General features: G+C 41.0%; 1 protein-coding gene across 1 annotated transcript in view; it reads right to left on the reverse strand.

Annotated features, from left to right (window-relative positions):
* LOC144822592 (CD5 antigen-like) overlaps window positions 1–22,008 on the reverse strand; it is a 510,246-nt gene that overhangs the window by 480,072 nt on the left and 8,166 nt on the right. The window lies entirely within an intron of this gene.

The raw sequence follows: 22,008 nt of genomic DNA on the forward strand, positions 1-22,008 counted from the left end.
ATTATCCATGAGGACAGTGCAACGCATGTTCCACTACCACAACTGTCAAGTCATGTGTACTAAATGAGAAAGAATGGATCTTCAAACATCACTCCAACTGTCTAACAAGAATGTGATTTATTGCATACAATGCCCTTGTTCTCTAAATTATATAGGGAAGACAAGCCAGGAGGTAAAAATACGAATAATGCAACACCAGTTTAGGATCAGGTGTAAAATCATGACTGCACCATTAGTCGAGCATTATTTAGAAAAATCTCATGGCCCTATGGAAATGCATTGGTTTGTACTAGATGTGGTTAAACAATCAAAGAGCAATCATGACGTGGGTCGTCTGCTCACATTGAAGGAGAACCGGTGGATCTGGTTAGCAAGGAGTGTGGAGAACGGTTTGAACCAGTATGTGGAATGACAAACATTGGCGACCATGTAACCTCACATTGGAATATCTGTCAATATGTCTGGATCGATCAGGATGGGGTATGTTATACCAGTCTGAAGTAGACTAGACTCTATAACCTGAGTGACTTGTGTATGACTGACATTGATATTAGGTCTTGGTTAGTGTATTGATGTAGACAATGGCTGAGCACACCCAAGATGGCCGCTTATACCTAACGCATGCCGTCTGAGTTTTCTGATAAAGAGAAATAGATGGGGACCGTCTTGATTCCCTACACGATTTCGAACGAGGTGTGATGTTCTTAGGACCTAACAGAATTAAGTGGTATCTACGAATTCTGTTAGTATAATTATGTAAATAGGGGATACGTTTTTAGCGAAGTATTTTGTGTAATAGTATAGTAGCGCTGACCTGCTCAAGATGGCCACCACGTTGGATTACCCGTTTCTGACCTTCCAGTTTTAAAGCAACACGTCAGTACGGGAGGTGCTAACGCTATAGCGAGTTAGGCTGGACAACTGATGTGTACAGAGTTGCCGCCAGAAAGTAAGTTCGACCCTTAGACTGTGTTGCTGTTAGTTAGTTTGTTTATAGATTGGTCAAACTGGAGAGAATTGACAGAAGACCGCGTTTACGTTTTTGTGTACAATATAGAGATTGGATCCATCAGATGAATCCGACTACATAATTAGAGAAACGTCGTAACATACTCATCATATGACTACAGTTTGAGTCAAGGTAAGATTGTTGACTGTAGGTGGCTTAGTTTGTGAATAATGACGGCTCGATGGAAGTACTGATACCATGTTTTTTACCCTACAGAGGCTTGAAGTCACATATGAGTGGTTCTGAGTGAGTAATTCCAGGCATGGTTAGACACTGGGTTAACTCAAATTAAAGAGTCACGGTTAGAGTTTAGAATTGCAACATGAGAAATTAGACTTGACACTGTTTGGTTATCGTGTGTTGTTGTAAGTGGGTTATTTATTTATAACATCTAGTCTGCACATTTGTGGTGCACCTGGTGTTGGTTCAATGTGGGCAAACGATCACATGTGCACTATAGGTAGGCTGATGACTGTAACATTTGGTGTATATGTTTATATAGATGTATATATATATTTTTTTTATTAGATTGTGTGCAACCTTCTCGTCCTGAGGATGGTCTCTTGGAACTAAGCTGGTGGAGACCGAAACGTCGACGCCCTATCACCCTTTGTTTGTTGTAATGAATTGGTTTCTATATACGAACCAGAATGATATTGTTTCGAATTGGTATTAGTGTATGGCAAAACGATTAAAGTGTCCATACATTTGTACAAAGGTAATATGTTTATGCTGTAGGGAGAGAATAATATAACAGCATGTTCTTCGGTTGCCATGAATGAATTGTATGTATACCAATGTGTATGTATAAATTAATGATGTACACTTTGGATTCCAAATGAAGTTTCTGATAAAATGAAATAATTCAAATATCAGTTTGCCTTTGATAGTGCTTTTTGATTGATTAAGCGATCAGTTACCTGACGATATTACAATTTAAAATGTTTGTGAATAAATCCTCAAGGATTCATATTCTATGATTATATATACCCATTTCCGTGGGGAAGATTGGGTTGCCCTGTCCAGTATCAGTTCTTCACATTGGGCATTACTCAAAGGAAGGGGTTTAGCAGTAGTTTGTGAGCCCGCCAACTCTTTGACTAAGTTAAACAACGTTTTAGATTTGTTTGTTGCCTCGGAGATGGTCTTCGCAACATAACCAGCTCTGGTTTTTGTACAGACATTGTGATAAAGCTTAAGTTCATTTCTATATGTCTGTCCAGCCTCAAAAGAGTAATCTTTCCTCCAGAGGCGTTCCAGACGTTTACATTTAGATTTGTTAACTTTAAGAGATTCGTTAAACCACGGCGCAGGAGATTTATGGGCATTCAATCTTTTATAGGCTACTGGTAGGCAAGTGTCTATGGCCTTCAAAAGCCACGTATTGATCCTACAAGATACTATCTCCATATCAACCGTGTTTAATACGTCAATTGCTGGAGAAGAATCGAGGGCAGATTTGAGATGGTTCAAGTCCAGCTTTTTCCAGTTCCTCTTACCGGACTTTGTTGTCGAGTTTGGGAAGATGGGGACAGCAGGAGTGGACAAACTAAATTTCAAGAGAAAATGGTCTGACCAGTGTAAGGGCAGGGCGGGGAAACAGTCTAAAGGGGTAAAGTTGGAAAAGATGGGGTTAACATATCCGGTTTGGATCCAAAGGTTTGGCTGATATGGCACAGAAGTGCTGATGCATGCCAACGTCGTTTTCTGGGTTTAGAAAATGGATTTACACAAGTCAGGACTGATCCCCGTTTTGAGACTGACCACTCTGTCACCACTTATTCAGTAGGCAAATTATGTCAGAATTGGCTCAAACATCCTACCTTGGCATCGGTTAAACTGCATCTATCCAAGCTGACTAATGATGTGGATTTTAATGATTTCATAAAAGGCCCGGCTAGTGGTAGACCGAAAAGATAGATATATGTGATTTACAATGAAATCTGGAAAACATCACAGATTGAGGCGGCTACACGCCTTAGAGCTATTGATCTAGCTAATTTAGAAAAAGTGCTTGCAGTTGTAGATAATAGCATTAACATGCTTTCTTCCCGCATTTACACGTTAGATAATATTGTGTCTTCTGTGGTTGATATTGTGCAAGACGAAGTGTCTATGTTATACCATGGTCAAAATTAATTGTGTTCGATTATGCAATTTGCGTGGACCCTGCAGACGCTTAAGTCTGGAAAAGTGCCTTGGAATTACATGAATGTCTCCTCCCTCTTTGCCCCTTGTAATTTGACTGACAAGCAGCGCTTACTTTCAATGAGAGATGCGTCTTTTTCCATGTTACACATTGAAAGGTTGGAGTCTTTACCGTTCTCTGTGGCGGATGCCACTGCAGCAACGTGGCTTATCCACGGGTTAAATACATTACCATTTGCTTTGTTTAAATTTACAAATTGTATGCGATATATTGCATTAGGCCGATACGAACCACTGGGTAGTTCATATCTCCATGAAGCCTGGTCGCTTCCTTTTACTTACAGATGCCTTAAAGATGGGCAGGATGTTTATCTTAAAGGTGAAGAGTGCACAGAAACACCAGATCACTCATTAATGTGTAGACATATTCAATTACATGGTTCTTGTAACCAAGAACGTCCAAATTTAGCCTGTGTTTTGAAAAGTACTCCCGTTCCCGCAATCGTCCCCACTTTCACATTACTGGCAAACTGCAGTTATTTACTTTTAAATAATGAGGATTATTGTTGGTTAATTAGAGGTATTGCTTATGTGGTTACAGTGTCTGAATGTGTGGTTTTCTGCAAAAATGTTTTATATCCTCCTCCACATGGGAACTCGGATGTTTCCATCTGGCCGCGGATTCCAACCTTGACGGCAGAGTTCAATGGAATGAGTAGAATAAGAGCCCTTTTGTCCCAAAAAGAAGTGGCCCTGAGTTCAGCTCGTGAAACATTTGTCCTTCACGTAGCCAACACCCGCACAGAGGTGCAGGCGTTATTAAATACTGACTTGCCATTGCATTTCAGTGAACTGATTCATTCAATCTTTAACTTGTCCTCCACTTCTGGCCTCGCACACATTTTTAAGATAGTTAGCAGTGGTCTTGTGACTACATTTGAAAAGATATTTGGAGTCATTCCTGCTTTCTTCCATTCGATATTTTCAAGCTTATTTGGTGGAATTCTTGCTTTGCTGGCGCTGGCTGCAGGCGTTCTGGTGATTTTTTGTTTTATTAGAAATGGATGCCCATCCTGTGTTACACGACGCACAGCCCCACCTGGCACTGTTTCCCAACAGGATGCTTGAATACTATGGCACGCTGCCGCTTATCACCTTAAGCGCAGCATATGGAGTATCGTTTCGATGTTCCTATTTCACATGTGTCCAGCCTGTGTTTCATTGCCTGAGCTGCGATTTCGAGTGGGCCCTTGATTTGTGTCTCTGCAAGATGGTGTCTTCTGACGTGGATTTTAATCAACTGATGAGTCCCTTAGTTGCTCATGAGTTGTTTTGTTCTGACGAAAGGATTATGGCCTTGGCAGCGATGCATGGACTAATGGGTCGTTGGAACATACTCACAGCAGCGCAAGATTTCTTGGCACACAGCTTTATTGAGAACCCACCGAGTTGTCCTCTGATGATGCTAGAGACTCCGGTACTTGAAGTTCTTTCCCGCTATTAAATTGGATGGCTGAACTGTTTTCGGATGATGACAGTGACTTTCTGCCGGAGGCTGTTGCTGCTTATTTTGCATATTCAGTCCTAGCCTGAGCGCATAGATAATAGCATTAACATGCTTTCTTCCCGCATTTACACGTTAGATAATATTGTGTCTTCTGTGGTTGATATTGTGCAAGACGAAGTGTCTATGTTATACCATGGTCAAAATTAATTGCGTTCGATTATGCAATTTGCGTGGACCCTGCAGACGCTTAAGTCTGGAAAAGTGCCTTGGAATTACATGAATGTCTCCTCCCTCTTTGCCCCTTGTAATTTGACTGACAAGCAGCGCTTACTTTCAATGAGAGATGCGTCTTTTTCCATGTTACACATTGAAAGGTTGGAGTCTTTACCGTTCTCTGTGGCGGATGCCACTGCAGCAACGTGGCTTATCCACGGGTTAAATACATTACCATTTGCTTTGTTTAAATTTACAAATTGTATGCGATATATTGCATTAGGCCGATACGAACCACTGGGTAGTTCATATCTCCATGAAGCCTGGTCGCTTCCTTTTACTTACAGATGCCTTAAAGATGGGCAGGATGTTTATCTTAAAGGTGAAGAGTGCACAGAAACACCAGATCACTCATTAATGTGTAGACATATTCAATTACATGGTTCTTGTAACCAAGAACGTCCGAATTTAGCCTGTGTTTTGAAAAGTACTCCCGTTCCCGCAATCGTCCCCACTTTCACATTACTGGCAAACTGCAGTTATTTACTTTTAAATAATGAGGATTATTGTTGGTTAATTAGAGGTATTGCTTATGTGGTTACAGTGTCTGAATGTGTGGTTTGCTGCAAAAATGTTTTGTATCCTCCTCCACATGGGAACTCGGATGTTTCCATCTGGCCACGGATTCCAACCTTGACGGCAGAGTTCAATGGAATGAGTAGAATAAGAGCCCTTTTGTCCCAAAAAGAAGTGGCCCTGAGTTCAGCTCGTGAAACATTTGTCCTTCACGTAGCCAACACCCGCACAGAGGTGCAGGCGTTATTAAATACTGACTTGCCATTGCATTTCAGTGAACTGATTCATTCAATCTTTAACTTGTCCTCCACTTCTGGCCTCGCACACTTTTTTAAGATAGTTAGCAGTGGTCTTGTGACTACATTTGAAAAGATATTTGGAGTCATTCCTGCTTTCTTCCATTCGATATTTTCAAGCTTATTTGGTGGATTTCTTGTTTTGCTGGTGCTGGCTGCAGGCGTTCTGGTGATTTTTTGTTTTATTAGAAATGGATGCCCATCCTGTGTTACACGACGCGCAGCCCCACCTGGCACTGTTTCCCAACAGGATGCTTGAATACTATGGCACGCTGCCGCTTATCACCTTAAGCGCAGCATATGGAGTATCGGTTCGATGTTCCTATTTCACATGTGTCCAGCCTGTGTTTCATTGCCTGAGCTGCGATTTCGAGTGGGCCCTTGATTTGTGTCTCTGCAAGATGGTGTCTTCTGACGTGGATTTTAATCAACTGATGAGTCCCTTAGTTGCTCATGAGTTGTTTTGTTCTGACGAAAGGATTATGGCCTTGGCAGCAATGCATGGACTAATGGGTCGTTGGAACATACTCACAGCAGCGCAAGATTTCTTGGTACACAGCTTTATTGAGAACCCACCGAGTTGTCCTCTGATGATGCTAGAGACTCCGGTACTTGAAGAGCACGTATGTTCTTTCCCGCTATTAAATTGGATGGCTGAACTGTTTTCGGATGATGACAGTGACTTTCTGCCAGAGGCTGTTGCTGCTTATTTTGCATAGGTTATCAAATGCAAAAATAAATTTTCGCAAAAAATGGACACTTGTAACAAGTCTAAACCATTGGATAGAAAATTTAGAAAATTTGTGGTATTCTCAAAAAATGCAATGTGTAAGATATTTGTGCGGTGTATATTTTCGTCCGCCCCTACATTGCAGTTGTGGCAATTATCATCGAATACCACAAAGTGTAAGGTGCCTGCCTCATCCAGAGGCTCCTCTGGTCTAGGTTTGCAGTATCCAGAGATCCGTAAATGGGGTAAAACAAAAAGTGGGAACCCCAACAAAAAAGAAAATGAAAAAAGAAAAATGAGTTTTTATTAAAAAATAGGTCCACTCCAAGTAAACTTTAATAACGGTGAGGAACTATAGTGTTTAAAAAGGTTGGTACTTATACTAGATCGGGCAACTAGATCTAGAAGTATAATGTAGTAATCTTTAAAAGAGGTGTCGACATGTTTCAGCCCCCTATGGCTCAACGGAGTCTGTAGGGCTTTCGTCAGGACTAAACAAAACAAACAATACACAGGTGGTTACTCACACGATTGTGTAGTTACTGCGATGGCTTACTAAATCAATTTAGTCAGTGGCCAAACATTCTCTTATAACCTGCAAAAGAGAAACACAAAATAGGGATATACAATACATGTATTCATGTATGAATTTACGGAGGCACCAGAGCAGAATTCTGTCTCTAGAGAATATTAATATTATTGTAAAACTTTTACTATGGTGGATCATGGAAAGCAGGGGGGCAAAGGACTGGGTAGCTGATAGAACGATACATTTTGAAAGTTTAGTCGTAGTAACATCGTATAGTACTCAGATGTTATGTAAATACCGCTCAAGGAGTCTTATGTGGTGAGCGAGTATCATACAGAAATACTATCTCATTGATGACCATGGATACAGTGCATCACATTACAAGAATGGCGTGGAGCTTAAACACAACGGCCAAATGTAGTAAATACAATACATTGATTACCCCTCGGAAGGAGAGAGTTCAAGGCCCCAAACGGGGCTAAACCCAATCGATCGTAATCGCTTTTAAGTCTTTAGCCAACATGTAAGTAGCGATGGGTACACAAGGGTGGGACTGGGGGGAGAGACGGACAGCGTTCTTACCTCAAGTAAAGTTAAAGTGAGGCTTCGTCAGGGGATACCGGTATTCTGATACCACAGAGCTGTGAAGGAATGGAGACATACATTGAGATCACTCGCCTTACCTCAAACCAGTGGAGGAAGTGGAAGAACCAGCGTATTGCTGTCGCCATTACCCGCATGGAGCGAAACTGCCGCCGCTTGTGCTGACTCTGCCCCTGGACGTTGTCAAGGCGTCACAGGGCGTCTTTTAAAGGGGAATTGACAATTACATGTTTCATAACCCGAAGGGTCAAGGAAAACGTCAGATGATAATAGTGCGAACAGTTAATTCAGATCGCTCTTTTATTAAGTAAAGACTTCAGAGAGTATTTGTAGGAACAATTAATTCAGATCGCTCTTTTCCCAAGTAAAGGTGTTGTATACTTTAGGAAAAAATGATGGACATATGAATTGATATGTGTCTCACTAATTAACGGATCACAGTGCATTCTCACCAAAGTATATAGACTGGTATGAATGTAATATTTCATTGAGGTTCTCACAGGAAAAGAATGCAAGAACATATGGATTGATACGTATCTTACTGGCTCATTAGTTACAATGAAATATCTCCAGATTTATGCAAACTGGTGCCATGGAGGATTATCATTGAGACCCCCGATATGGGTTTTCAAACGGTTTACCCATCTCTGCTCCTTTTCATACAGCTTTTTTTCAGAGGTGTAGCTTTTTTCGGTAAGCATCTCGATGACAGTCCAGTGTATTTCATCACATGTGTGTTTTGACTCAAGGTAATGAGCACAAAGTTTGGTGGTAATTTTATTGAGTCTGATGTTACTCCTATGCTCCCCAATGCGGATTTTCACTTTTCGACAAGTCATCCCGATATAAATTTTGTTGCACGGGCACCTGACCATATAGATTACAAAGGTGGAGTTGCAATTTGTATGCTGTTTTTGGGTCCAAGTGAAATTCTCTGACAATTGTAATTGTTTTGAGGGAGTTGTGTATCTGCATGAAACGCAGTTGCCACATGGGTAGTGGCCTGTCACAGGAGCCAATGAGATGTCTCTTGGTATATCCATTGGTTGTTTTCTTTTAGGTCTTGTGTGTACCAAGGTATCTCGTAAGTTCTTTGTTCTTCTGTTGGCGAACCGTGGTTTTGGCCATTCAAACTTGCCAGTTGTCAATATGCTCCAGTTTTTATTCACTAATTTTTGCATATCATAGGTCACAGGACTGAAGGTAGTGACACACGTGACCAGATCAGCTGGGGGATCTTTTGGGTGGACTTGAAGGAGGCACGATCTCGGTTGATTGTTTGCGCGTTTCATACATTTGCGAATTGTGCTTTTGGTATAGTCACGTGCTCTCAATTTGTTACTCAATGCCAACGCCTGTTCTTTGTAATCTTCGTTTTTCGTACAATTCCTTTTAATTCTCAGAAATTGACTATATGGAAGATTGTCTCTTAAAGGTTTAGGATGGAAACTTTTGTAAGAGAGTAAACTGTTTTTTGCAGTGGGTTTAGTATATGTCTTGCTGTGGAGGCTGTTGTCTTCAGAAAAAATGGTCAAGTCTAGGAAGTCAATGCTCAGGTTGTTCGCTGTGTGTGTAAATTTCAACCAGGGATCACAGTTATTCAGCCAGGTGACAAAGAGTTTGAGATCATTCTTAGTGTCCCATATTAAAAGAATATCATCTATGTACCTCTTCCAGTATAATATACTGGAAGAGTATGGATTTGAGTCGTTGAGAACATGAAGGGTTTCAAATTGGCTGACATAAAGTCCTGCCACCGACGGAGCAAAGGCACTGCCCATGGAAGTACCATGTTGTTGTAAATACAAGGTACCCTCGTATTCGAAAAAAATTTCTTTTAATGCAAGGTGGCAGCATTGGAGAACAAAGTGACATGGGGTCTGGTTATCCCAATTTTCATGGAATAGAACATCTTCGAGCATTTGAAGAGTGTTGTCTTGGGGCAGGCTTGTATATAGTGATTCTACATCAAGACCCACCAGTAGCATGGTGTCTGGGTCGAAGTAAATGTCACTGAGCTGCAACAGTAGGTCTCTGGTATCCTTCAAATAGGTCTGGGTTTTTTGTACCAAAGGTTTCAGGTACTCATCCGCAAATTTTGACAGGGGTTCTAGGAGTGATCCGATGCCAGCAACTATCGGTCGTCCAGGCGGTGGAACTTTGTTTTTATGAGTCTTCGGAAGTGAATAAAAGTATGGTATCTTTGGTTCACTTGTTACCAGGTAGTCTGCTTCTTTTTTGGATATCCATCCATTTATTTCAGCCTCATAAACCATCATGGCAATGGTGTTGCGGAGTCTCTCGGTCGGATCTTCGCTGATCTTTTTGTAGTACTTGGTATCTGATAGGAGGGTTAGACACTGTCGATTATACCCTTCCTTACTCAGGATGACAAGTCCTCCCCCCTTGTCAGCCGGTTTGATGACTATGTTCTCGTTGTCTTCTAGGTTCTTGAGTGCTTTTCGCTCCTTATTACTCAAGTTTTGGAAAGGGATCTTATTTCTCTTTTGTTCCATGGCATCTACACCTTTGAGTAATGCCTGTTCAAATGTTTGTATTTCAGGAGGAACACTCCCCGTTGGTGGATTAAAGGTGGATTTTCTTTTAAGATTGGTGTCTCCATCTGTTATTTGCAGCGGCATCCCTGCAAAAAATGCTTTCAACTTCAAAACACGGCAGAATTCTGCCAGTTCACACTTAAGTTTGAAGGAGTCAAAAGGGGGGGTTGGAACAAATCCTAAACCTTTATTGAGAACGTGTATTTGGTCGTCCGTAAGTTCTATCTGTGCAAGGTTCACTATTAGTGTGTGTTGTTCTTGCTGGTGCTCGGCTGGCCCGTGGACATACTCCTGGTTAGGATATTTCGTTGCTGATCTTGCCATGCCAAGGTCTTTTTTCTCCCTCTGGATTGGTTTTGGCCCCGGCCTAAAAAAGGCTGTGCTCGTTGCTGTTGGTTTTGATGTGGCACTGGTTGTTCATTTTCTATCGGAGGCATTTGATGCATTTGTTGCATTTGTTGCATTCCGTAGTCGAACGGTGGCATCCAGCCTCCAAATTGTGGCATGCAAGGTTGGTAAAAAGGTGGCACATTCATGTTGGGATAGTAAGGTCTTTGCCATCTGTTGCCCCTTTTCGGACGTTGGTATCGGTTACTATTCCCCCTTCTTCTGGTGTTGTAATCCTCCGAGCTACCAACCGAACTGTTAGAGGAACCTTTGCCCATTGACTCATTGTCTGAGCCAGGATCATTCGCACTGTAATCTTCTTTGGAATATGGGTGCATTTTATCTTGGCTGAATTTTTTGAGGTCCTTACCAAGTTTTTCCAATTTACTCTGCATTAAGAATTCTTTGGTTTCCTCCATTTCTTTGTTAATCTCTTCTAATCTCTTTTTTAGTGTCTGTGGATTAATGCCTTTTTTCAATTCAGTTTCTAACGTTTGAATTTCTTGTAATAAGGCTTCTGACAGTCGTTTGGCTGTTTTTATGATCAGTACTAAATAGTCCAGAGTACACTTCCAAGAGATGGAAGACCAATCTTTACGGAAAGGTAGATCGTGTAGAAAGATTCTTGGTGCGTTGTTCACCCAGAGGCCCCTAGGTGCTATTTTGTGTCTCAAATATTCGGTCATGATGATGCCGTGAACTGCCGTTCGTATTTGTTCTCTTTTCTTTTCTGATAGAGAGTCCCAATTGTCAGTTTGTGCTAAAGCTTCAGCTAGATCAGAGTTCTGTAATAATGGCTGTGCTGCGAGTATTTCGTCAATGTCATTTTCATCAAAACTCAGTCCTGGGTTGCCCTCCATTATTTCACTCCACTCGAGACAAAGAAATGTATCTTCTTTGTGGTTGTGAATCTCCCGCAGCTGCACGCTGCTTAGTATACTCAGTCAATCAAAAATAGGGAGGAGGAATGAGTGTCCATTTGCTTCCCCTAGGAACGTTTTAAGGTTATCAAATGCAAAAATAAATTTTCGCAAAAAATGGACACTTGTAACAAGTCTAAACCATTGGATAGAAAATTTGTGGTATTCTCAAAAAACGCAATGTGTAAGATATTTGTGCGGTGTATATTTTCGTCCGCCCCTACATTGCAGTTGTGGCAATTATCATCGAATACCACAAAGTGTAAGGTGCCTGCCTCATCCAGAGGCTCCTCTGGTCTAGGTTTGCAGTATCCAGAGATCCGTAAATGGGGTAAAACAAAAAGTGGGAACCCCAACAAAAAAGAAAATGAAAAAAGAAAAATGAGTTTTTATTAAAAAATAGGTCCACTCCAAGTAAACTTTAATAACGGTGAGGAACTATAGTGTTTAAAAAGGTTGGTACTTATACTAGATCGGGCAACTAGATCTAGAAGTATAATGTAGTAATCTTTAAAAGAGGTGTCGACATGTTTCAGCCCCCTATGGCTCAACGGAGTCTGTAGGGCTTTCGTCAGGACTAAACAAAACAAACAATACACAGGTGGTTACTCACACGATTTGTGTAGTTACTGCGATGGCTTACTAAATCAATTTAGTCAGTGGCCAAACATTCTCTTATAACCTGCAAAAGAGGAACACAAAATAGGGATATACAATACATGTATTCATGTATGAATTTACGGAGGCACCAGAGCAGAATTCTGTCTCTAGAGAATATTAATATTATTGTAAAACTTTTACTATGGTGGATCATGGAAAGCAGGGGGGCAAAGGACTGAGTAGCTGATAGAACGATACATTTTGAAAGTTTAGTCGTAGTAACGTCGTATAGTACTCAGATGTTATGTAAATACCGCTCAAGGAGTCTTATGTGGTGAGCGAGTATCATACAGAAATACTATCTCATTGATGACCATGAATACAGTGCATCACATTACAAGAATGGCGTGGAGCTTAAACACAACGGCCAAATGTAGTAAATACAATACATTGATTACCCCTCGGAAGGAGAGAGTTCAAGGCCCCAAACGGGGCTAAACCCAATCGATCGTAATCGCTTTTAAGTCTTTAGCCAACATGTAAGTAGCGATGGGTACACAAGGGTGGGACTGGGGGGAGAGACGGACAGCGTTCTTACCTCAAGTAAAGTTAAAGTGAGGCTTCGTCAGGGGATACCGGTATTCTGATACCACAGAGCTGTGAAGGAATGGAGACATACATTGAGATCACTCGCCTTACCTCAAACCAGTGGAGGAAGTGGAAGAACCAGCGTATTGCTGTCGCCATTACCCGCATGGAGCGAAACTGCCGCCGCTTGTGCTGACTCTGCCCCTGGACGTTGTCAAGGCGTCACAGGGCGTCTTTTAAAGGGGAAGTGACAATTACATGTTTCATAACCCGAAGGGTCAAGGAAAACGTCAGATGATAATAGTGCGAACAGTTAATTCAGATCGCTCTTTTATTAAGTAAAGACTTCAGAGAGTATTTGTAGGAACAATTAATTCAGATCGCTCTTTTCCCAAGTAAAGGTGTTGTATACTTTAGGAAAAAATGATGGACATATGAATTGATATGTGTCTCACTAATTAACGGATCACAGTGCATTCTCACCAAAGTATATAGACTGGTATGAATGTAATATTTCATTGAGGTTCTCACAGGAAAAGAATGCAAGAACATATGGATTGATACGTATCTTACTGGCTCATTAGTTACAATGAAATATCTAGAGATTTATGGAAACTGGTGCCATGGAGGATTATCATTGAGACCCCCGATATGGGTTTTCAAACGGTTTACCCATCTCTGCTCCTTTTCATACAGCTTTTTTTCAGAGGTGTGGCTTTTTTCGGTGAGCATCTCGATGACAGTCCAGTGTATTTCATCACATGTGTGTTTTGACTCAAGGTAATGAGCACAAAGTTTGGTGGTAATTTTATTGAGTCTGATGTTACTCCTATGCTCCCCAATGCGGATTTTCACTTTTCGACAAGTCATCCCGATATAAATTTTGTTGCACGGGCACCTGACCATATAGATTACAAAGGTGGAGTTGCAATTTGTATGCTGTTTTTGGGTCCAAGTGAAATTCTCTGACAATTGTAATTGTTTTGAGGGAGTTGTGTATCTGCATGAAACGCAGTTGCCACATGGGTAGTGGCCTGTCACAGGAGCCAATGAGATGTCTCTTGGTATATCCATTGGTTGTTTTCTTTTAGGTCTTGTGTGTACCAAGGTATCTCGTAAGTTCTTTGTTCTTCTGTTGGCGAACCGTGGTTTTGGCCATTCAAACTTGCCAGTTGTCAATATGCTCCAGTTTTTATTCACTAATTTTTGCATATCATAGGTCACAGGACTGAAGGTAGTGACACACGTGACCAGATCAGCTGGGGGATCTTTTGGGTGGACTTGAAGGAGGCACGATCTCGGTTGATTGTTTGCGCGTTTCATACATTTGCGAATTGTGCTTTTGGTATAGTCACACTATATTTCCTCACCGTTATTAAAGTTTACTTGGAGTGGAACTATTTTTTAATAAAAACTCATTTTTCTTTTTTCATTTTCTTTTTTGTTGGGGTTCCCACTTTTTGTTTTACCCCATTTACGGATCTCTGGATACTGCAAACCTAGACCAGAGGAGCCTCTGGATGAGGCAGGCACCTTACACTTTGTGGTATTCGAAGATAATTGCCACAACTGCAATGTAGGGGCGGACGAAAATATACACCGCACAAATATCTTACACATTGCGTTTTTTGAGAATACCACAAATTTTCTATCCAATGGTTTAGACTTGTTACAAGTGTCCATTTTTTGCGAAAATTTATTTTTGCATTTCATAACCTTAAAACGTTCCTAGGGGAAGCAAATGGACACTCATTCCTCCTCCCTATTTTTGATTGACTGAGTATACTAAGCAGCGTGCAGCTGCGGGAGATTCACAACCACAAAGAAGATACATTTCTTTGTCTCGAGTGGAGTGAAATAATGGAGGGCAACCCAGGACTGAGTTTTGATGAAAATGACATTGACGAAATACTCGCAGCACAGCCATTATTACAGAACTCTGATCTAGCTGAAGCTTTAGCACAAACTGACAATTGGGACTCTCTATCAGAAAAGAAAAGAGAACAAATACGAACGGCAGTTCACGGCATCATCATGACCGAATATTTGAGACACAAAATAGCACCTAGGGGCCTCTGGGTGAACAACGCACCAAGAATCTTTCTACACGATCTACCTTTCCGTAAAGATTGGTCTTCCATCTCTTGGAAGTGTACTCTGGACTATTTAGTACTGATCATAAAAACAGCCAAACGACTGTCAGAAGCCTTATTACAAGAAATTCAAACGTTAGAAACTGAATTGAAAAAAGGCATTAATCCACAGACACTAAAAAAGAGATTAGAAGAGATTAACAAAGAAATGGAGGAAACCAAAGAATTCTTAATGCAGAGTAAATTGGAAAAACTTGGTAAGGACCTCAAAAAATCCAGCCAAGATAAAATGCACCCATATTCCAAAGAAGATTACAGTGCGAATGATCCTGGCTCAGACAATGAGTCTATGGGCAAAGGTTCCTCTAACAGTTCGGTTGGTAGCTCGGAGGATTACAACACCAGAAGAAGGGGGAATAGTAACCAATACCAACGTCCGAAAAGGGGCAACAGATGGCAAAGACCTTACTATCCCAACATGAACGTGCCACCTTTTTACCAACCTTGCATGCCACAATTTGGAGGCTGGATGCCACCGTTCGACTACGGAATGCAACAAATGCAACAAATGCATCAAATGCCTCCGATAGAAAATGAACAACCAGTGCCACATCAAAACCAACAGCAACGAGCACAGCCTTTTTTAGGCCGGGGCCAAAACCAATCCAGAGGGAGAAAAAAGACCTTGGCATGGCAAGATCAGCAACGAAATATCCTAACCAGGAGTATGTCCACGGGCCAGCCGAGCACCAGCAAGAACAACACACACTAATAGTGAACCTTGCACAGATAGAACTTACGGACGACCAAATACACGTTCTCAATAAAGGTTTAGGATTTGTTCAAACCCCCCCTTTTGACTCCTTCAAACTTAAGTGTGAACTGGCAGAATTCTGCCGTGTTTTGAAGTTGAAAGCATTTTTTGCAGGGATGCCGCTGCAAATAACAGATGGAGACACCAATCTTAAAAGAAAATCCACCTTTAATCCACCAACGGGGAGTGTTCCTCCTGAAATACAAACATTTGAACAGGCATTACTCAAAGGTGTAGATGCCATGGAACAAAAGAGAAATAAGATCCCTTTCCAAAACTTGAGTAATAAGGAGCGAAAAGCACTCAAGAACCTAGAAGACAACGAGAACATAGTCATCAAACCGGCTGACAAGGGGGGAGGACTTGTCATCCTGAATAAGGAAGGGTATAATCGACAGTGTCTAACCCTCCTATCAGATACCAAGTACTACAAAAAGATCAGCGAAGATCCGACCGAGAGACTCCGCAACACCATTGCCATGATGGTTTATGAGGCTGAAATAAATGGATGGATATCCAAAAAAGAAGCAGACTACCTGGTAACAAGTGAACCAAAGATACCATACTTTTATTCACTTCCGAAGGCTCATAAAAACAAAGTTCCACCGCCTGGACGACCGATAGTTGCTGGCATCGGATCACTCCTAGAACCCCTGTCAAAATTTGCGGATGAGTACCTGAAACCTTTGGTACAAAAAACCCAGACCTATTTGAAGGATACCAGAGACCTACTGTTGCAGCTCAGTGACATTTACTTCGACCCAGACACCATGCTACTGGTGGGTCTTGATGTAGAATCACTATATACAAGCCTGCCCCAAGACAACACTCTTCAAATGCTCGAAGATGTTCTATTCCATGAAAATTGGGATTACCAGACCCCACGTCGCTTTGTTCTCCAATGCTGCCACCTTGCATTAAAAGAAAATTTTTTCGAATACGAGGGTACCTTGTATTTACAACAACATGGTACTTCCATGGGCAGTGCCTTTGCTCCGTCGGTGGCAGGACTTTATGTCAGCCAATTTGAAACCCTTCATGTTCTCAACGACTCAAATCCATACTCTTCCAGTATATTATACTGGAAGAGGTACATAGATGATATTCTTTTAATATGGGACACTAAGAATGATCTCAAACTCTTTGTCACCTGGCTGAATAACTGTGATCCCTGGTTGAAATTTACACACACAGCGAACAACCTGAGCATTGACTTCCTAGACTTGACCATTTTTTCTGAAGACAACAGCCTCCACAGCAAGACATATACTAAACCCACTGCAAAAAACAGTTTACTCTCTTACAAAAGTTTCCATCCTAAACCTTTAAGAGACAATCTTCCATATAGTCAATTTCTGAGAATTAAAAGGAATTGTACGAAAAACGAAGATTACAAAGAACAGGCGTTGGCATTGAGTAACAAATTGAGAGCACGTGACTATACCAAAAGCACAATTCGCAAATGTATGAAACGCGCAAACAATCAACCGAGATCGTGCCTCCTTCAAGTCCACCCAAAAGATCCCCCAGCTGATCTGGTCACGTGTGTCACTACCTTCAGTCCTGTGACCTATGATATGCAAAAATTAGTGAATAAAAACTGGAGCATATTGACAACTGGCAAGTTTGAATGGCCAAAACCACGGTTCGCCAACAGAAGAACAAAGAACTTACGAGATACCTTGGTACACACAAGACCTAAAAGAAAACAACCAATGGATATACCAAGAGACATCTCATTGGCTCCTGTGACAGGCCACTACCCATGTGGCAACTGCGTTTCATGCAGATACACAACTCCCTCAAAACAATTACAATTGTCAGAGAATTTCACTTGGACCCAAAAACAGCATACAAATTGCAACTCCACCTTTGTAATCTATATGGTCAGGTGCCCGTGCAACAAAATTTATATCGGGATGACTTGTCGAAAAGTGAAAATCCGCATTGGGGAGCATAGGAGTAACATCAGACTCAATAAAATTACCACCAAACTTTGTGCTCATTACCTTGAGTCAAAACACACATGTGATGAAATACACTGGACTGTCATCGAGATGCTTACCGAAAAAAGCCACACCTCTGAAAAAAAGCTGTATGAAAAGGAGCAGAGATGGGTAAACCGTTTGAAAACCCATATCGGGGGTCTCAATGATAATCCTCCATGGCACCAGTTTGCATAAATCTGGAGATATTTCATTGTAACTAATGAGCCAGTAAGATACGTATCAATCCATATGTTCTTGCATTCTTTTCCTGTGAGAACCTCAATGAAATATTACATTCATACCAGTCTATATACTTTGGTGAGAATGCACTGTGATCCGTTAATTAGTGAGACACATATCAATTCATATGTCCATCATTTTTTCCTAAAGTATACAACACCTTTACTTGGGAAAAGAGCGATCTGAATTAATTGTTCCTACAAATACTCTCTGAAGTCTTTACTTAATAAAAGAGCGATCTGAATTAACTGTTCGCACTATTATCATCTGACGTTTTCCTTGACCCTTCGGGTTATGAAACATGTAATTGTCACTTCCCCTTTAAAAGACGCCCTGTGACGCCTTGACAACGTCCAGGGGCAGAGTCAGCACAAGCGGCGGCAGTTTCGCTCCATGCGGGTAATGGCGACAGCAATACGCTGGTTCTTCCACTTCCTCCACTGGTTTGAGGTAAGGCGAGTGATCTCAATGTATGTCTCCATTCCTTCACAGCTCTGTGGTATCAGAATACCGGTATCCCCTGACGAAGCCTCACTTTAACTTTACTTGAGGTAAGAACGCTGTCCGTCTCTCCCCCCAGTCCCACCCTTGTGTACCCATCGCTACTTACATGTTGGCTAAAGACTTAAAAGCGATTACGATCGATTGGGTTTAGCCCCGTTTGGGGCCTTGAACTCTCTCCTTCCGAGGGGTAATCAATGTATTGTATTTACTACATTTGGCCGTTGTGTTTAAGCTCCACGCCATTCTTGTAATGTGATGCACTGTATCCATGGTCATCAATGAGATAGTATTTCTGTATGATACTCGCTCACCACATAAGACTCCTTGAGCGGTATTTACATAACATCTGAGTACTATACGATGTTACTACGACTAAACTTTCAAAATGTATCGTTCTATCAGCTACCCAGTCCTTTGCCCCCCTGCTTTCCATGATCCACCATAGTAAAAGTTTTACAATAATATTAATATTCTCTAGAGACAGAATTCTGCTCTGGTGCCTCCGTAAATTCATACATGAATACATATATTGTATATCCCTATTTTGTGTTTCTCTTTTGCAGGTTATAAGAGAATGTTTGGCCACTGACTAAATTGATTTAGTAAGCCATCGCAGTAACTACACAAATCGTGTGAGTAAGCACCTGTGTATTGTTTGTTTTGTTTAGTCCTGACGAAAGCCCTACAGACTCCGTTGAGCCATAGGGGGCTGAAACATGTCGACACCTCTTTTAAAGATTACTACATTATACTTCTAGATCTAGTTGCCCGATCTAGTATAAGTACCAACCTTTTTAAACACTATAGTTCCTCACCGTTATTAAAGTTTACTTGGAGTGGACCTATTTTTTAATAAAAACTCATTTTTCTTTTTTCATTTTCTTTTTTGTTGGGGTTCCCACTTTTTGTTTTACCCCATTTACGGATCTCTGGATACTGCAAACCTAGACCAGAGGAGCCTCTGGATGAGGCAGGCACCTTACACTTTGTGGTATTCGATGATAATTGCCACAACTGCAATGTAGGGGCGGACGAAAATATACACCGCACAAATATCTTACACATTGCGTTTTTTGAGAATACCACAAATTTTCTATCCAATGGTTTAGACTTGTTACAAGTGTCCATTTTTTGCGAAAATTTATTTTTGCATTTGATAACCTTAAAACGTTCCTAGGGGAAGCAAATGGACACTCATTCCTCCTCCCTATTTTTGATTGACTGAGCTTATTTTGCATATTCAGTCCTAGCCTGAGCGCATTTAAGGCCTTTGATGACATTCCGTTATTGGTTGAACATGTTTTTTTTCAAAATTATGTAGAATTTTTTTTACCACCCAGACCTATTGACTTGAGTAAAACTGAGCACTAAATTGTCAAATTGGAATTTTTTTGTTGGCTGCCGAAAACATTTTTTCTACCTATTCTAAATTTGACCTTGCTGATCGTTCTTGAACTCTGCTTTCATGATGAGCCCCTTGCCTTTTCTTTTCTTATCTTATCTTATCTTATCCGTGCTCGGATCATGCGGGGATGTCATATAGTTACTCATTGCCTATATGCTGTGTTAAGTTAGCATGGGCTTATTAAATGTTTAAACGCCATTTTACCTTTTGCTGATTCTGCACATGACACATAATTGTTGTTTTAGCTTTCAGCCTAGTAGAGCGTTGTGATTTACGCAAGAATAATATGTTATTGCTCTGATATCAGCTTTGCTTGGTAAACTGTGTCTGTACAGTGAGTGCTGAGGCCTTCAAGGATAACTCGACACGGTGTTGTTGTGAGGTCTGATCTTCGCATCTTCCTAGACATAACATACATGCAAGTGGCACCCAAATTCTGGCTTTAGGCGCGTTTTATATTGCTCCACACACAGCAGACTACACACTTGATGGTGCTTCGCATGCAGAGAGCTGGTAGAAGATGATGTGATTCCCTTACCACTAGGATCTTGAGGTATGGGGCCACCCTGCTAAAACCCAAAGAGACCTTCTTAGATATAATATAATATACTAGATAGGGAGGGTGAGAATTAGGTGTTTTTAAACCCTATTCATTTCAGCATTATAGCATGTTGTCACCTTTTGCATTCTATGGACTAGTAACTATGCTGATAGCTTTGCTTCTTATAATATGTTTGCTTGTATTATCTAAGATACTGCGTTTGAGAACACTGCGTTAGTAAATAAACATTTCAAATGTGCACGCGTCCTCATTTTCTCCTCGTTCTGGATTGAAATGATTGTATAACAAAAGAGTGTTCATGTGTTCCACGTGACCTGAGGTATTCTAAGTTCATGTTCTGGTTTGTCTAAGAATTGGGAGTTTGTGATGACCAATGAGACACTGTAGCTAGCTTGGTAAGGGATTTTGGGTACTAAGGTGAGTTTTGGTACACCCTAATTCACTGAGGTTCCAAGTCTCTATGCACAGTTCTGTAGGATAACGGAATCCCTGCTACAGCCCTTTTGTGCACACAAAAACGATTGATACATGTGGCCCTAAATTTTATTCCCATTTTGGAAATACAGATGTGGCCTTGATAACTATTTTACACGCTTTATACTGTACCAAATGAATTGCTATATAATAGGTCTGGGCGGTAAATTCCGTTTTGCTCACGGAATTTGCGGCCGTTGAGTAATTTTGCGTCCTGCGGAGAATGCGGAATTGTCAAAAATGTTGCGATCTGTGGGTATGCAGAATTTTTTGCTTGTACCCACACTTTCAAAATGCATGTTCGCAAGATATTTCTCCCCGAACACGCAAACAGCTTTCGCGAACAGGAAAAAAGCTTAGCAAATGGGCGGAAAAAGCAATTCTGCGTGTTCGCAGAATTTTTGCATGCTCGCAGAGATTTTTTACCATTTCGCGGGGCTTTGCATAGCACGACTGCGCAAATTCCACCCATCCTTACTATATACCCGATACACAATGAAAAACTATTACTAGACCCAGCTCAGTTATTGGCTTTGGGTTGCTCAGGTTCTTGGTGAACCTACAAATCCTATATATCCCCACAAGCAGAAGGGTTCAGTAGATATAATGGTATATTGCTTTAAAACATCTGTCAAACTTTGAAGAAGTTACAGGTGGAAAAGGCGCAAACATGTCTGTTTTTCAACTCATTTTATTTTTTCTTATTTTCTATAAAGAAATTTTGAAGGATCTACACAAATGACCCCTTGCTGAATTCATAATTGTGTCTACTTTTCAGAAGTACCTAGCTATCCGGATCCATTATAGCTTGCACACCTATTTCTACCATTAACTGGATAGAGGTTGAAAGCACAAAAAACAAAGTCAGTCTGTCTCTAAAAGCTAGGAAGATGGTGATTTCAGCACTACAAACCCTTTGTTTAAACCATTTGCAGGGGAAAAAACAGATGCTTTCTTCAGCAACACTTTTTCCCCCTTTTGTAAAATATATTTTGGATAATTTCTGGGTCTCCTCCAGGGGAATCCACAAACCCTGTGTACCTTTAAAGTCCCCATGATGTTGGAAGAAAAGAACGCAAATTTGGTGTGGATACCTTATGTGTACAGAACAGTACAATGGCCTAACCATCAGCATTGGGGAAAAATAATTAGGGTGGCCATACAGAAATGGCACTTTCCTACATAATGTAATATTAAGCTTAACTGTGGTACATAATATGTTCAGATACAATATTGCTATGCTATAGTTTGTCACTCCGGCAGT

The sequence above is a fragment of the Lissotriton helveticus genome, chromosome 3_1 (genome assembly GCF_964261635.1).
Source record: "Lissotriton helveticus chromosome 3_1, aLisHel1.1, whole genome shotgun sequence".
Classification (NCBI taxonomy): Eukaryota; Metazoa; Chordata; class Amphibia; order Caudata; family Salamandridae; genus Lissotriton; species Lissotriton helveticus.